The 17,172-nt window shown below is 40.8% G+C and overlaps 1 non-coding gene across 1 annotated transcript; it reads right to left on the bottom strand.

Moving 5' to 3' along the window:
* Positions 1-1,454: 1,454 nt before the first annotated feature.
* On the bottom strand, positions 1,455-1,557 carry LOC117883457. Its single transcript, XR_004647274.1, has one exon. It is a non-coding gene; the product is annotated as a U6 spliceosomal RNA (small nuclear RNA).
* Between the last annotated feature and the right edge of the window lie 15,615 nt (positions 1,558-17,172).

Here is a 17,172-nt window from a genome sequence, read left to right as displayed (position 1 = left end):
CTCATTAAGCCAGCCTCGGCCTGATTGGAGCGTGGCCCCCAGCTGAGACTACTTTCCCCAATCAGCCCTACTTTTCCTTCCCTGCCACAGCCCTCTCCCTGGGCTGTTTTAAGGCAGGAGTGGGTGACCACCCCGCTACATGTGTTTATTTTTGTTTTCATTGAGATCCGTGGTAGATTATCCTGATATATATCACTATTACTATCTTTATTAGAAACCATTCCGTAAACTCTACTAAGTAGGACAATTAAATCTGTACAGTAGATTCCAAAGTTTTTTTAACAATAAATTGGAAAGATAGTTTGTGAATACAAGTGGCTAATAATTTGATTACACCAGAATAATTTAGGAGTATTTCTACTAATGTGAATGATTTACTTTAGATTTATTTTCATAAAATCATAAGGTTAGAAGGGACCGCAAGAGTTATCTAGTCTAACCCCCTGCCAAGCTGCAGGATTTGTTGTGTCTAAACTATCTAAACTGTCCAAGACAGATAGCTATCCAGCCTCCTTTTGTAAACCTCCAGCAAGGGAGCTTCCACTACGCCCCTAGGCAGTCTGTTACATTGTGTGGGCTCTGATGGTGGCAGCATACTTTCCTGTCCTATCTCTTTTCTCCACTTCCTATGTGGACACCCAACTGAAGTGAGAATTAGGGATGGCTGAACCTTGTGGAGTTTGAGATTTGGCAAACTGCTTGAAGTACTCTTTCGGGTTAACAGAGTTCACAAAACTTGCTCTAGTACGGAGGTGGGCAAACTACGGCCCGCGGGCCACATCCAGCCCGCTGGACCGTCCTGCCCGGCCCCTGAGCTCCCAGCAAGGGAGGCTAGCTCCTAGCCCCGCCCCCCCTGCAGCTATGCTGCCGTGCAGGCAGCGCTCTGGGAGGCGGGGTTGCGCGCTCCTGCCGAGCAACATGCCAGTGTGTCTGGCTCCAGTCGGGTGGCACGGCTGCCAGACATGCTACTCTGAGTGGCACGGTAAGGAGACAGGGAGCGGGGGGGTTGGATAAGGGGTGGGAGGTGCCGGGGGGCAGTCAGGGGACAGGAAGCAGGGGGCAGTTGGATGGGGCGGAGGTTCTTGGGGGCGGATGGGGGTGGGGAGTTGGATAAGCGTGGGGCCTGTCGGGGGGTGTGTGTGGATGGGGTCAGGGGACGGGGAATGGGGGGCGGTTGGATAGGGGGTGGGGTCCTGAGGGCAATTAGGGGTGTGGGGTCCCGGGAGAGGACGGTGAGGGGACAGGGGGGGGGGGTTGGGGGGGGGGCAGTCAGGAGGCGGGAAGGGGGGGGGGTTGGATAGGAGGCGGGGGCCAGGCTGTTTGGGGAGGCACAGCCTTCCCTACCCAGCCCTCCATACAGTTTTGCAATCCCAGTGTGGGCCTTGGGCCAAAAAGTTTGCCTACCCCTGGCCTAGTATATGAACCTTTTATTTCTGTAATTTAAATCCTTTAAAAAATAAAAGGAATGCTTTGCAAATATTCATGTCATGCTTGAGCAGAGGCCATGCTAATTGTATCTGCATTGTTCCAGCATCTTTTATGGTGCCAGTCAAGCAGGGTTATTTCCTAAGGGTGATTCAGTTTAAAAAAGTTATTCTAACTGAAAGAGAGCCTGTGCAATGTAAGAAAGCAAGCTAGAATCCCTCCCTCCACTCCCACATAAAGATACAATATGACAAATGGGTACTCACTGTTGTAGATTGTTCATTTTGTAATTAGAATTTTTTCACTCCCAACCCCCAGACTTTCATGGGAGTTCAACTTTACTCTTGTGTTTTCAGTCTGCCCACTCTCTGCTCCAATTTCCATTTCATTTTCATATTGGCTATGTCCTCTCTCACGCTCTCTTCTTCCCTTTTTGACAGCATCTCCTAAGTACGAAGTGAACCAAATATTGTTCAAGGTTAAACCAAACCCTTGAACTCACAATGTTTAAATAGGTTTGTAATTAGCCCACCCACCCCTACTGAGAAAAGGACATCTTTGGAATTTGCCTGGATTTTCAGGGGGATTTAGTAGTCTGCTTACAGGCCTCTTAAATGCCCCTCAGCTCAGCTGAGCATAAGGCATTCCAAAGACACCACACACTGAGACCAGTGAGGATTTTGAATGAAGCTACCTCAGCCTACACACAAAAGCCTAAAGGAATAAGGAAAAAAAGTTATTTTTTTAGAAAAATAGTTTAAGAAGATAAAAGTGAGATAGTTTTAAATTTTTTTCATCTAAAATGGGAAATAGCATCTTAAAACTTTGTAAAAGTGATGGGGCCTTTCAAAAATCAACTGGGCAAAACTTTGCTTGTTTGGTTCCAAATGGTATGATTTTTCTGTTAGTATTCAGATTGGGATACAAATAAAAATGTGCATGTTAAAATGTATGCCTGCCAGACACTGCACCTCACACTATCGGTCCACTAAAACACAGTGTTTGTGAACAAGGAATTTCACAAATTCCCTTTTCCCTGATGATGTTTGAAATGGTCTCAGTGTTTGTCCAACGCAGGAAGAGACCTGCTCCCCAAACCATCACCCTCTTAGATCCTCAGATGCAAGGTGTCTGTTAAGCATCAAGTTTTATTGCTGTGTTTGTATTATGAAAATAAGAACATATGAATGACCATACTGGGTCAGAACAATGGTCCATCTAACCCAGTTTCTTGTCGTCTGACTGTGGCCAGTTCCAGATGCTTCAGAGGGAATGAACAGAACAGGGCAACTATTGAATGATCCATCCTCAGACGTCCATTCCCAGCTTCTGGCAGTTGGAGGTTTAGAGACACCTGGAACATGGGGCTGTGTCCCTGACCACTCAGCTACTAGCCATTGACAGAACTATGCTCCATGAATTTACCTAATTCTTTTTTTGAATCAAGTTGTACTTTTGACCTTCACAATATCCCCTGGCAACAAGTTCCTGCCCTTAGTTGTCTCTCTTTTCTAAGATGAATAGTCCCAGTCTTTTTAATCTCTCCTGGCATGGTAGCTGCTCCATACCCCGAAACATTTTTGTTGCCCTTCTCTGTACCTTTTCCAATTCTAATATATCTTTTTTGGGATGGGACTACCAGAACTGCATGCAGTATTCAAGGTGTGGGTGCAACATGGATTTATATAGAGGCACTTAGATATTTTCTGTCTTATTATCTATCCTTTTCTAATGGTTCCGAACATTCTGTTAGCATTTTTGACTGCTGCTGCACATTGAGTGGATGTTTTCAGAGAAATATCAACAGTGACTCCAAGCTCTCATTAATACCATTAAAGAGTAATTAGCCCAGTCACATTCTTCCTGACTACAAGGGCAGACCTCCACTGTAGCTTTCCTGGCCAGGAAGAGAGTGCAAACCAAGTTCTTTAACTGGGATCTAAGTGACTAGCCCACTTTTCAGTGCTGCTAGTTGAAAATAGCAGTGTATGTGTGTTAGAATAAAGGGATAGAAGTAGAGCTAATAGTTGTTTTTGAGGCAACATGACATTGCTTTTTCTTCCAGTTTGGGCATGGTCCAAACTGCAAATGGGCTGTTCCTCTTTCACTTCCAGTCAATACCCTGTTAAAAGACCAAAGTCACAGAAATAAGAGATGGAGAACTTATACATCAAATAAAACTATATCAGAGTGTGACTTAGGTTTGGACTGTCCAAATCTGTGTTCTGTTTAGATATGGGCTTGAGCTGTAAAATTCAGCTCCAGATCCAAACCCAAACTTTCCCAAAGTCCAATGGGGAGTGGGATCCGGGGTTCTGATTTGGGCCTATCTCTAGTTTTATTGTCCAGCCAGACCTTCTTGCCGACATAAGATCTCTCCATTTGTTCCCACTGAATTCACAGCTCAGACCTCATAAATGAAATGAAATGGATGTAAATGAATGAGAAATCATTAAGTTTTGCTTCAACTACTAGCTGTGCTTCAATCCATCCTGTGCCTGAGTCATCTAAGCTGGCCTTGCATCCAAAAAGAGTGTATTTAAGAGCTAATAACTCATCTGTTACAGTGGCCACTCATTGTCTCCCTCAGCTTCTCCATTACTAGTCTGGTGACATCTGTAATGCTGAAAGTGAATGCCTAATAGTATTAATATACACATTCAATGCTCTATTGTGCCTGATATTGGGGTATACAGGACAACATTAGGGGTTTTCACTTGTTTTTTTGCCTATGCCTTGGATGTATAATGAGACATGAGGCTGAAGGCATAGATCCAAAATCTGTGCTCATTTACATAGGTAAAACTCCAGAGTTCCTCTGTTACCTGTAACTGAAGATATTCCATTGCAGTCCTCACAGTTATATTGGATTTACACTCACAGTCATATAACTGGGAGTATAGTTTGGCCCTTATTATTTAAATAGTAGCAGCAGCAGCAGTTAATAGTTCATTGTGTCACACTGTGAATTCCCAAAATGTAGCCTGAACTATAAATCTGAAGAGTTTCTGGAAAATAAAATGGCTGTTTGAACATCAAGCACACACTGTCCCTTCCTCTTCCTTCACTGAATTAGCTTTTAAAAGGCCAAGAGCTGCTGCAGAGATAACAAGGACTAAAGAATTTACAGCAGGTGGTACCAACTGTGCAAGTATAACTCCAAGCCAAAATAATATGACACCCAGCTGTGTAGAAGCCTTGGGGATCTGAGAGTGAATAGTTAGGCGGAAGTGAGAGTAGAGGATCTGGTTGAGCCCCCAGCCTTCCAGAAGTGTGTTACTATTCTCTCTTACTCTGTGAGATAACGCGGGGGAAATGCCATGTTAAAATTAAAATAACCTCCTGGCTAGGCAGCAAGCAGATACAGTCAAGAATACTTGTGGACCAGTTAGAAAATCTCCATCCCCATACACAGAGAAATTGCAGAACAAAGCTATGAAACATTGTGTCAAACAGTGGTGCTCCCAGTATAGTTTGAGAAGTAGAAGTTCATAAACATTATAAAATCATGCCATTCCATACACGATGCTAAAAAACAGCCATAAATCAGTAGCAAATATGTTATAGGGAGCCAGTAAACTCCTCCTGCGTTTGAATCTGCCTCTGCCACTGATTAGCTATGTGGATTTAAGTAAGTCACAGTTGTATCGTCCAGTGGACAGAAATAACTGTGAGGAGGTTTCTGCTCTATATTTGGCTCTGCCACGGAATCACAATATAGTCTTGCACATATCACTTAACTGCTCTGTTCTTTGGTTTTATCATCTGTAAAGTGAGTCTAATGGCACTTTTACTGTATCCACCTCTACAAAGCACTTTCAGGTCTATAGGGGGAAAGTGCTAAGTGTTAACAGTAAGAAGAAACAATGGTATTTTTATATTATTAAAACCTCTCTGTGTTTCAGTTTTTCCCTTCTGTAAATTGGGGATTGTAATACTTATCCACCTAGAGTGTACGAAGATAATTCTCATCTTTTGTGGAATTGTAGAAAATTCACATTTTTAAACCCCAGGAAATAGCTGCTTTATGTGAAAAGTGTGAAATTCACACACATTTTATGTGGATTTTACTGGCAATTGCTGTCAATTTTGTGAAAATAGTGGGAATTAACACACAGTACCATACTGGCCTAAGTTAGATACATTTTCACAAGCATTTACCTTTCTGCATGATTAAAATATTGTTAGTCTCACCATTTGACATTGACTCCAATGGGATTACTTGAGAAGGAAGGGCAGGTGAATCAGTGGGATCAAGGGAAATGAATAGACTCTTCCAGATATAGTAGCTGGTTGCATGACAGCCAAAGACTTTACTTTTCAAAATCTTGTCTTACAGCATTTTGGGGTGTTTCTCAGAGGACTGTTTTAGAAGTGGGGGCAAGACTATGAGTCCAATCTAGTTTCCAATGGCATCAGATATGGGAGCTTGATCCTGCTCTCATGCTGGTTCTATGCCCATGTAACTCTTGTGACTTCAGTGAAGTTGCTCCTGAGGTAAATGAGTACTTCTCTCTGATGGTTGCAAAATAATATTGCATATGCCTTAACTACTAAAGAGTTACACTTTATTGTCCTTTTACTATTCCTTATTCCAGGGGTATGGTTTTTCAGTATTGTAAATCTTTCCACAATTTTCAAAGTAGTCTTCTTTCTAGCAACTTTCCTATTTTTATTTTTGCATGGGGATATTATGTCTCTCCAGCAGTTCTTTCCTTCTCTGAGTGATCCAAAATGTGTAGAGATATTGAAAGCATCTGCTCGAAGATATCCAGTAGAATGCTCAGCCTCAGGAAAATCCTACATAAGCTGTTCCAGACAGCTGAGAAAGTAAAGCTCATATATAAGTTTGTTATTGCACAATGAGCTTACAACATTGTCAGTGATGGTAAAACTGGGGGAAGACTTTGGGCAGTATGCCCCATTTTTGTTTAGTCTTTCAGAGCAGATGGTACAGTTGTGCTGAGGGTTGTGTGATCTTGTTATAACCAGCGGTGCACAATGCAGCTTTCACCTGAAAGTCAATTTCAGTGGTTGAAACAGATACTTTGTAGAATGACACCTTAATGAGCTCAGACACTCATAGAGTTGTTCGTCAATTTGTATATATATATATGTCTGTCCCACTTATGTTTGGACTAAGTTGCTTTTATGTTCATCTTATTCTGGGCCAGTCCTTACTACTTACACCTCATTCAGAACCATGTTGGGTTATCTATATGGACAACTAACCTGTTCTGCAGATTATTTTCCCATCTCAAACATAGCTTGTATCAATCTTTGCTAAATAAAAGCTGGTCACGTTATTTGCTGCAAATAATTTATTCAGAGATTTTAGCCCAGAGGCGACATGTGGCAGGAGTCACGTGGAGTCACGTGTCCCTCTAGGGTGGGAGTTGGATTCAGAGTAGCTTAGGGGGATGTGCCTTGGAAAGGCGCTGACACCTAGCGCTCCTGCTGAGCCCTGCTAGGAGGCACCTGCAGCAGAGAAGAGAAACCAGACTGGCAGCACAGCTCTGCCAGAGGGGGTGCAGAGAAACCCACTGAGTGCCATCCCTTCCTCGCCCGGACCTGCAGTTTCCTGCTTGACAGTAAGTGTCTGGAGCCCACTCCAGCCCGCACCATGCCCGTAGTGGGGAGGCGGTGGAAGCAGTGGGGAAAGAGCTCTAAGGGGAGCAGGGGCAAGGAAGTGCTGGCTTGGAGCAGTGTGGGAAGTACAGGGTGAGTGGGAAAGGACCCTGAGGCAATGTGTGGGGTGGTCACATGTCCCCCCAACCTTTAATTGTGCCTCCCACCATCAGGTTGTCTCTGTGTTCTGCTCACAAATTGTCTATGAACATATTACAATTTTCAAAGTTTGTTCGTTGTTCAAACTCATTTGCTGAACAATGTATGTGAATACATGTCAGTTAGTGGATTGTTCACATATTGTTCAAAGTGGTCCTTCAACTTTTGGACTTTACTGTTCAAGCTGCATGATGAGTCATATGATGTTGCTCCTGATTTTTGACTGCCTGCTCTAATATTTATAAACAGCGTCTACTTCTATGCAAAATGCATTTTATGCCTTGGTTCACAGATCTTGGCTCCAGGTTTAAATTAACTTTCTATGAGCTTCTCCTCCTGTGAACAAGGCTGAACTGAAATGTACTTCAGAATTCACAAAAATGTTCATAAATACTTCCCCTCCCCCCATTTTCCCAGCTCCAGCTACAATGTATTATGGGTGTACCTCAGATAGCTTGACCATCCTTTTGACGTCTGTGGTGATAATCTTTGGGGGGAACTGAATGATGACAATACTTTAGTACTTGCCCTTTCTCTTTTAAGTTAATTGCATGTTTAGTCTGGCTGGTCTATGTGTTAAATTCAAGATGGGAGAGCAGAAAACAGATTACCTTTTTCTGATACAGACCATGGATCTATGAGATAAACAGGAGTGAGTTATCTTGTCCACATGTAGTGCAGGATCACATCAAATCAGTGTTACTGCTTCTGATATGGTCTGTTTCTAATTGTATGATATAGTCCTCTAATTATTCACCATAGTTTGAAAATTGTACAGTTGCTTTTTGTTCACTGCTTGATTCCTGATTCGTTCCCCGACTACAGCCTTGAATATGTCCCACATAGAGTTATATGGAAACTCCTGGTTCTCATTCAGCCTATTGAAATGTTTCCACATGAAGTCAGACCCTTTAACAGGAGGGCATTATGAACCAATGTGAATCTTCCTACTGACTTCAGTGGGCACTGAATCAAGCCTTATACCTCCTTCTACAGTCACTGGTATTGAAGGGTGATCCTCAGCAGGTTCAAGTATTCGTTAGGATAAGCACACTGCTTATCTGAACTATCAACATCTTTGTGTGTGCTTCATGCTGTTGATGGCCTGGAAATACCGCAGGAGCATCTTTCTCATGATATCTTGGCACATCAAGTTTGTTCCAGTTAGAACTTGTTGATGTGAGTCAACATCCTGAGAATAGGGTGATGGACTGAGAGGAACAGGAAGAGAGACTGGAATTTCATGCCCTGCAGGGCTGGGGACTGGAGTTTGGTTTTTTGTTTGTTTGTTACTTCTCAGCAGAGACATTGGGACTGAAGAGAGACCTCAGGAGGAACAAAAGACATTTGAGTTGAGTTTATATAATTTGCCAGCTGTGGTGGACATTATTTGGAATTCTAAGGACCAGTTGAACCCAGGAAGGGGTGGGGCTAGAATGTGTCCTGGCCAAGACACCATGATGCCATATCACTGAAGTCTGAGGGAGAGCCAAGGCAGAGTCATGGAAATGTCATGTCACATCACAAGGGGGTACACTGGGATGATGAGTCAGTTACAGGGAGAAAGTGCGAAGGTATTTAATGGAGAAAGCAATGACGGGTAATACAGGCTGGGAACATTGGAGGAGGGGTGGTGAGGTTGTTGTAATAAATTACAAGATTAGCTAGATAGAATGGACTTAATTGTGAAGGGCCTTAAAGATAAGGACAAGACACTTGTGTAGAACTGGTTTGCTTCTTCTCTTTCCAATCTGATCTATATTTCATAGAGGGATACCAGACTTGGCTGACTTTCATATAAATACAGGCACAATCTACAATAGTGATGATAATAGCAGCAGTTTCCCTTTTGTTCCACCATGCTACCCTTCCAGGACCTAACTCCTATCTAAATCATATGTTAATAAAGAATATTTTCTAAAGCTTTAACTTTATGGGCATTTGTAATTGGCCAGATTTTATATACACATTGACCTAGAACATTCATAATGGATTCTTTGAATGCCATGAGGGTTTTTCCATCTGGGTTATTCAGTTGGCTAGTGGAGGAACTTTTATAGAACTTCTAGGTTGATACTATTCCTGGCCTGACTTCTCAGGTGATGATTATCTTGGAAGTATGGTCCATTAAAGATGGAAGTAACCTAGTAAGCTATACCTACAAAAGCAACTGGACCAATACATCTGGCAAGGAAAGGGTAAAAACGGGGAGGAAGCACTGAATATAGGTGTGCTCTTTGAGGTTTTGGTCCTCTATCATTCCCTGGGCAAATTCACTTGTTAGGATTAGGATCTATTATTTCTGAGGAGGGATGAATTACACTAAATTAATAATATTGGATTCACTTCAAATGTCTGAACATTTAAAAAAAATTGTATCATGCCTACAATTACAAAATTTAGGAAAAGGCTGAGGATATACAACAGGATATTTAGAGTTTTCACAAGAACAGGATCGTATGAAAACTGATTTAAATACTTTAAAGACGTTAGCTACCACTATAGCTCAAGAAAATGTTGTCTTACACCATGAGTTAGAAATGTAATCAAATAAATGAAGAGCTGTTACTCCTCATAACCCAGGAAGAAGGATTAGGAGGTATGACTGCTGTTGTTTCTTTGCAAAATCTTTTGGAAGAGACAGTAGCAGCATTTGAATCTTCACTATGTGTTGAGAAATTATGTAGCCTTCCAGATGTAATGTAAGCTTTTGTACAAGATTATGGCCCTATGGGAAAGTAGATCTGCTGGACACTCCTGAATATGTTTCACTCAGTTGTTGTGAAAGACAAAATTGCATCATATATTAAAAAGGGGAAATAATTTCAGTTGAAAGGAAATGACTACTAATGTTCTCTAGTACTGCTAGAAAGACTTAAACTAGAGGGGTAAGACTCAACATTTCATATGTTTACAAATATTAGTGCTGAAATGTTAGTCTTAACATTTAATTTCATGTATTTTACCCTCAAAAATAACTCTTAAATGTTTTTACTGATTATGACAAAACAAAACATTTCTCTTTGCGTCTGAGCCAAGAGTTACTAAGGCTTTATACACCAAAGCTGGTTTGGAATCTAAAAATTACCCATTCCTAGAGTACAGAATTATAGATAGTGAGAAATGTGAATTGTCTTCTGTACAGTTGTTATAATCTTCATTAGTGTGCAAAGCTTTATTCTGAGATCACAGAATGAAGTGTGTTAAAAGTTTTGGCAAGTGATACTCTGCTCTTGACTGTCTACCCTGGATGTGATTGAATAGCATGTTAATGTCACTCCATATAATCAGAGATGAGTGCTACTATTGTCAGATATGATCTGTCAGATATTTTAAAAAGAAGAATCCATCTACATTAGCGACTCAAAATATATGTAGAAATGAAGTTCAGATGTATTTGTTCAGCTGCTCAGATACCTTGGTGAAGAGCGTGGTAGAAATGCACAGATAGATAGTCTGCCAGTTGGTGGTCAGACACTACAGCAAACATAACCAAATATAAGATTTCTCTGCTGCTGATCATGCAGTATGGTCACCCCACATATGACCATAGCTGAGACTCAACAGACTAAGAGGCTCTGAGGTTTGGTTTGTGGAGAGTTAGGAACTTCCGAATTCTATTGCCACTACTGCTATTGAATTTCTGTGTGGTCATGGGAAGTAGCTTCACTTCGGAATCTGTTTACTCTTCTATAGAATGGAGATAAAAATTATCTACTTTACAGTGAAGTTACAAGAGTTAGTTATTTAGGCCCTGATTCAGCAAGGTGCTTAAGCATATGCCTGACATTAAGTACATGAACAGACTTATGCTTAAAGTTAAACTCACACTTAAGTACCTTGTTGAATATGGGCCTTAAGGCTTTTCTAGACAAATAGTACACAGCAAGCTGGGTTGTAAATCTACAGCACACTAGCATGCTGCACATCATAGACCTGTCTACACTACGGGGACTGTAGTGGAATAGCTATGGCGCTGTAGCCATGCCAGCATAACCCGGTAACATAGACAAAACCTACAGTGACAGAAGGGGGTTTTCCTTTGTTGTAGAAACTCCACCTCCTAGAACAACAGTAGCTTAGGTCAACAAAAGCCTTCTTCCATTGACCTATCTGTGTCTACACAGGGGGCTAGATTGGCCTGCCTAACTGTACGGGCAGACCATGCTACCACACATTAAAAGTTCCCTAGTGCTTTGAAATGGGAGTAGGTCATTATGTACTAGGGAATTGTTAGTGTGCAGCCGCAAGTTCCACATGGACATGTTAGAGCACTGTAGATTTATATCTTAGCTTGCTGTGTGCTAAATGTTTGTCTAGAAAAACCCTTAGTGTTGTACAGTGCTTTCAAACTGGAAAGTGTTCCATAAGTATTATTACTGAAATCAACAAACAGGGCAGTAGCTGTGCCAGACAAGCCAAATGGAATCTCTTTCTAGTTGATCTGAGTTCAATTTGGCTCCGCTAGAAGTTGCTTTTTCCGTCTATACTGACAATCCATTCTCCATGTCCAGTTGCTGCTTTGATTTGATCTTTGCCATTCAATAATTTGGCTATCAAAATAGGCAGCCCAGTTTTTCATAGAGTCAGTTATTACCCCATTTTCCTTCTAGACTCCCCCAGTGAGAATTCAACCTCAGATACCTATTACCTAGTTTGCTGTGAAGATTCCTGGTAGAGAGATGCATTTTTAAAATAAGAGCAACACTATATTGTTTTATTAAAAATGTCAGGAATGTGTTATATTTTATTAGGTGATTTTCCCTTTTGCATTCTAGGATTCCATATTCATAGAGGAAGTGAATGATTTCTGACCAGTTTCTTCTGACCATTTGACACATTCTTTTTAGAATCTAGCTTTTCTAAGCACAGTATACCTACTGCAAGACAAAAAACATCATACAGTATAATACTTAGGTAGCTGAGAATAAAAAAGGCATAAAGGGCATTAATATTTGACCAGCTGTGAAAGGGCATTTTGGGTGCACATGACCAGTCAGTCCATAGTAGCCAAGAACCTGCACAAAGTAATGAATGAAATAAAAAGCTCTTACAGTCTATGGATATCCAACAGAGCTCTCAGTGCAAAAGAAAGGGCTTAATTCTGATCTCACACGAGTTTGCATTAACGTTAATGAGATTACTCCTGATTTATCCTGGTGTGAGATGCCCAGAATGTCCATGATGACAGTTGCTATGGTTGCTCCTTAAGGAATAATGAGAGCTCTTCCATACAAGGATTTTCATTCTGTAAGATTTTAGCAATCCATTATATAAATGGGCCCACAGGGTCTGAGTGTATCCTTGCAGGGTGCAGATGAATTAGCTAACATTCTATATATATGTTTAGGCTGAGATTTGCAGAGCTGCCCAAAGGACTTGGACACCCAATTCCCATTAAAGTTAAGTGGAAATTGAGCAGCTTTGAAAGTAGTTGCTCTTAATAAACCAACTCATGTTTGAATATTGTCATGAAGATATTCAGTCAGAAACAAATGGACTGGATGGTTAGGAGACTGGTAATGGGGTATGGATCTAGGTCTCTGGATATGTGAGGGTCCCAGCCTTTAGCAGGCCCATATTTGGTCAAAAATTGAGCCGCATCTCATCAAAGTATTCAGGTAATAACTACTTTGGCTGAAGTCCTGCTCATATGCCTTCTTCCCAAAGCCTTAGAGAAGGAATTATCAGGTTATGGGTATTTCTCCTCACACACTCTCTCTCTCTCCTGTCCTCAGGAAGAGGGGCCACACAGCCTGCAGGGAACTTCTTAATTTCCACTTTTCCAGCCTTCAGGAAGGAAAAGCCAAGCTGTCTGAGTAATTTTACCTCCTGAGGCATCAGGAGACTGGCTTGCCAGGATCTTACTCCCTTTGCATCCAGGGAAGGAAGCTAGACCATTTGAATAGCCACTCTCTTCCCACTGGAACTAGGAGAGCAATAACTGAAGTATCATTTTCTCGCCCTCCCTCTCCAAGATTTGGAGAGGTGAGGTGAACCGGAGAAGGGGGATAGTATAGATGAGCCACTGCTGGGCTTACAGTTGTGAGCTAGCTGAATGAGGGGTGGATCTATGCTTCTTTGCCTCTCCCTGTCAGATGGACACCAGCTGGGTATAAAGGAACACCAATCAGCCTGTCATTCTTCCTGGTGGTCCCTGGCATCATGCTCTCCTGAATCTCATTTCCTGTCCCTGAATCATGACTTATCTAAATAGCTCTGAATATTAGTGATGTTTTGGTATTTCTCTGAACCCAATTGTCACCAATTTAAGATTATTTGGGTAATTTATTATTCATTCAGCCCACCTGGAGTCATATGTTTAAATCCAACCCAAATCAGCTGTAACTGGAAGGGATTGTCTCTGAAGGCTGTTCAGTGGAATATCGTGATGTTAGTGGACAGGTGGCCAAATTACCAAAATCAGCATAAAAAGGGAACTTAAAGCTGCCTTAAAAAGCAGCTGAAAATTCCCTGCCAACATAGGAGGCATGTTGAGCAGGTAGAAGATATGTCAGGATGGGAAGAGGTGGAGCCAGAGTGCAATATGTTAAGGTGATCTTGCTCCATGGAACTGCTCCAGAAAGTGTAAGCTTCAGCAGTCCTGTGGCCACTCTGACCTACACCAAGAGCTGGTTATTGGACTGGGGCAAATGGAAAGCTGGCTAAGTGCCCAAAATGTTCAAGGCACTTTCCAAACCCAGAGGAAGGTATAATCCCTGCCCCCAAAAGCATAGCATGTTTTTTCTCAGCAGGCCATACTGATGCTGTGCTGTCTTTCAAGAGATCGTTTTGTTTTGGTGGCTGTACCCTAATTACATTTGAACATATGCAATTAATTTATGGAGGGGAGGAATAAAATTGCATTTTTTTTAAATAGTGACTTTGGTTTACAGTGTTATTTTATCTTTTTTTAAAGACACTGTTCTGATGGTTTCTCATAAATACTAATATAATTTGTTTTTAAAAATAAATTAACAAAAGTAAGACACTTGAACTCACAGAGCTACAAAAATTCTTGCTCAAAAGTGTCTGATAGTGCATAATGCATATATTATTACATGTATATGGAATCCACTATCTTGGTAGACAGCTATGTCCTAGATGGCTTGCATGCATCCTGATTTGTAAGATCTCACATCTAATTAGGATTATCCATGGACTGGAGCTCTGCTTGGCACCACAGATACCCAGTTGGCATAAATTAGACCAGCCCTGAGGCTGCTCTAATTCATGTTGGGGCTGGCACCAGTAGACTAACCCATGGAATAAGGGTGTCATAATCAGATTTGTGATGACTTCCTTGACCCTGGGCTGAGTGGATCTCAGACGCAGGAGAGAATCAAGCCCATCTTTGTAGCTGGAATATCCATTTTGACTAACTTTCACAAAAGCGTCTACTAACTTTTGGCTCTTCCATTTTTGGGTGCCCATCTTGAGACACAAAATAAAGGCACCTCAAATTAGGTGGCTGTTTTTTAAATTTTTGCCATAGGTTCTTCATGTTAGATGCCCCAAAACTGAGGAAATCCAAAGTAGCAGAAACTTTTCAAAAGTTTGTCCTTTATGTTTTAGGTAGGAAAGGACCATATTACTATTCACCATATAGAAAATTATTTGTATTACTCATAGCTGAAAGCCCATGCTGTGGAACAGATATGGAATTTGGGCCAAGTAATCTATCATCTGTGCAGTCTCCCTCATATAACCAATGTAACTGTTACATGCAAATTAGCTGTAGAGTAAGGGTGGTGATTGGTTGAGTTACCATTGATATCACAATGGTCTAGGACTCTTGGCCTTAGATACACACCTTACTGAATCTGTAAATGGCATAATTCATAAAGTCAAAATGGCTGAGAACTTAAAATTTGGACTGTAGTAGACAGGAAATCCCGTTGATGGTTGAACTTGGTGGTATTCTGAACAAAAAGAGCTCTCAATCTTTTTTGTATTTCTTTTCATTGCTTCATTCTGACTCAGCTATTCTAGACTTCAGAGTGACAATCCTGGAATCTTATTATGTTGATGGAATTTAAAAGGGATAGCTCCATGTTATAGGGACTCAGAGTTGATTGCAATAACACAATTCAGCAATGTATTATGACACTTTTAAATGTATCAAAATATTCACTGCATCATAGCAAACATGTTCAAAGTGAAGAAAAGACAAAGTGCCTTTATATTATCAGACAATTTTAAAATATTACCTTTGCTATATATAGATTTGCTTGTTCCTTTACTAAAATAATACAGTTGTTTTTTCCCTAGTGTGGTTTAAAAAAATTCCTGTATGTAGATTTTTTTCTTTCAATACTTTCAGTTTCCATATAAATCATAGGTTTCAGAGTAGCAGCCGTGTTAGTCTGTACCCGCAAAAAGAACAGGAGTACTTGTGGCACCTTAGAGACTAACGAATTTATTTGAGCATAAGCTTTCGTGGGCTACAGCCTATGAAGCTATGCATCCGATGAAGTAGGCTGTAGCCCACGAAAGCTTATGCTCAAATAAATTCGTTAGTCTCTAAGGTGCCACAAGTACTCCTGTTCTTTTTGCATATAAATCATGATGTAGAAAAACATTCACCTGGAATTTTGGTGTTCACTGTAACACTGTATCATTGTGCTGCTCAGAAGATGTTTGTAATGACCTTGAGGCTAGGAGATTTTAGATACGTAGTTTAAAGGACTGCAATCTGAAAGTATGATAGGACTATAATAAAGACACTTTTTTCCATTCATCCCAGCTAGCTTGAAACATACAGGCCAACAGACGCCAATAAACTTAGGTATAGAAGGACCAAGAAAAGGAATGTATCAGATTTAAATTAATGAGGAAGAATGGAACCTGGTGACAGACATAGGATGGATTTTGATGCCAAGGGGGGGATGTAGCACCCACATTTTTAATATTAGATTTGAATTTATAAAGCATGCTGATTGAAAATATAGTTCTCTACAAACCTGGTTTATTTAAGGTATAATTTCCCATCAACCCATCTCCTTTTCTCCCCCTGGAAAATGCAATCACTAAACCACTGACGAATTGAATCATCACCTCTTGAAATGGCCAGATATGCTGAATAATTTAAATGAAACAAAGCTTTTATCTGAATGTAAACAAAATAACAGAAAATTATTCATACATTTCTTTTTTGCATAGTATATCAAATTCAATTGATCTGCTAATTAAGGAATGTTAATTCAGTTTGCTATTTCTTGTTAGGGGGCTTATTCCTCTCACTTCCCTGGTCCTTCTCGCATGAACAGAGAGCAACAATACCCGAAGTCCAAAGGCGCAAACAATTCAATGTTTATTGGGGTGAACTTCCAGCAAGCATGATTCCAGTTTCCTTCCTTAGTGTCCTCCTTCCCAGCTCTGACACCACAGAGCCTTGCCTATGTCCCTGTTCCTGTTCCCATTCCCCCCCTTAACAAAACATGATCCCAATTTCCCCACCTCCAGTCCCTGTTCCCATCCCCCCCCCTTCCTGATTGACTGCAGACTATATAGTAAAACTTGAGTTTTGTTTAGCTATACCTTAACCAATCATTTTACTGAAATTTAACTAACCAATCCTGACACATTGTAACATGGTTATTTAACCAATTATATCCCACCATCTTAATTGGATTACACCCAACAAAATTAATTATACAGCAGACAGAAACAATCACAGAACCAGACAGAGACCATGCAAATAAACATACAAAACAATACAGAAGTGAGGATTTCACAACTACATCTATACAGACATAAGGGTTTTACAACTATATTTGTACAGACATAAGAGTTTTCCAACTGTGTCTATTGATAAGTGAGTTGTTACCAGACATAAAACTATCAAACTAAATTTTCTTTTACATGTTCTAGGCTTTTCCCTTTATCTGGAGGTGATAGATCAGATCACCTTCCTAACAGCCCCAGATGGCCTTATTTTAATGTGACTAGTTTGGAACG

The sequence above is a fragment of the Trachemys scripta genome, chromosome 9 (assembly GCF_013100865.1).
Source record: "Trachemys scripta elegans isolate TJP31775 chromosome 9, CAS_Tse_1.0, whole genome shotgun sequence".
Taxonomy (NCBI): domain Eukaryota; kingdom Metazoa; phylum Chordata; order Testudines; family Emydidae; genus Trachemys; species Trachemys scripta.
Note: the sequence above shows the minus strand (reverse complement) of the source record. Positions and strands in the feature narration are given on the sequence as shown.